The sequence below is a fragment of the Nannospalax galili genome, unplaced genomic scaffold (assembly GCF_000622305.1).
Source record: "Nannospalax galili isolate Female #2095 unplaced genomic scaffold, S.galili_v1.0 scaffold1600, whole genome shotgun sequence".
Lineage (NCBI taxonomy): Eukaryota > Metazoa > Chordata > Mammalia > Rodentia > Spalacidae > Nannospalax > Nannospalax galili.
In genome coordinates this window covers 20,993-21,688 of record NW_008346116.1, presented here as the reverse complement: position 1 = coordinate 21,688, position 696 = coordinate 20,993, and positions in this window count along the sequence as shown.

The window sequence follows — 696 nt, the reverse complement described above, 5'->3', positions numbered from 1 at the left end:
TTAATGCTACTGAGCTCCAGCGTTTGTCTCTTTAGTTTTGTACAACTGCACGTCTGCTGGTAGTTGTCGTGCTGAGGCTGCCCACTGCCTCTATGTTGGAGTTGATCTGTGCTTTGTTCCTAGTAGAATTTTTAGTGGAATTGCTTGTAGTTGTTTGGTACATATGTGGTTAGAATGTATCATTCTCCTGGTGGATTTCTCCTTTGATGAGTGTGACGTGACCTTCCCTGTTGCTTGTGAATAATTTTTGTTTGAAAACCATTTTTTTTCAGGCATTAGAATAGCCACACCTCCCTGATTCCTAGATCCAGTTGGTTGGAGTAACTTTTCCCATTGTTTGTCCCAAGGCTGGTGCATATCTGCCATGGTAAAGTGTGTCTTTTTGAGTCAGCCAAAGGTGGATCCCATTGTTTGATCCCGTCTGCTAGTCTGCATCTTATTATTGGAGAATAGACTGCTTATATTCAGTGTTATTATTGAAAGGTGTGTGAATTTCTGTCATTGCGTCGATTTTATTGTGTTTCTTAGACCTCTGACTGACCTCTGGTGTTGTTCCCTGTGACATCCTGGATGTTTTTATTGTTTTCTTCAGAACAGATCAATCATCGCCATATGCCCTGTAGTTTCTTAGAGCTCAGGACTTACATTAATCAGTTTTACAAATGGAATGCTTTTATTTCTGCTTCAATCTTTTAA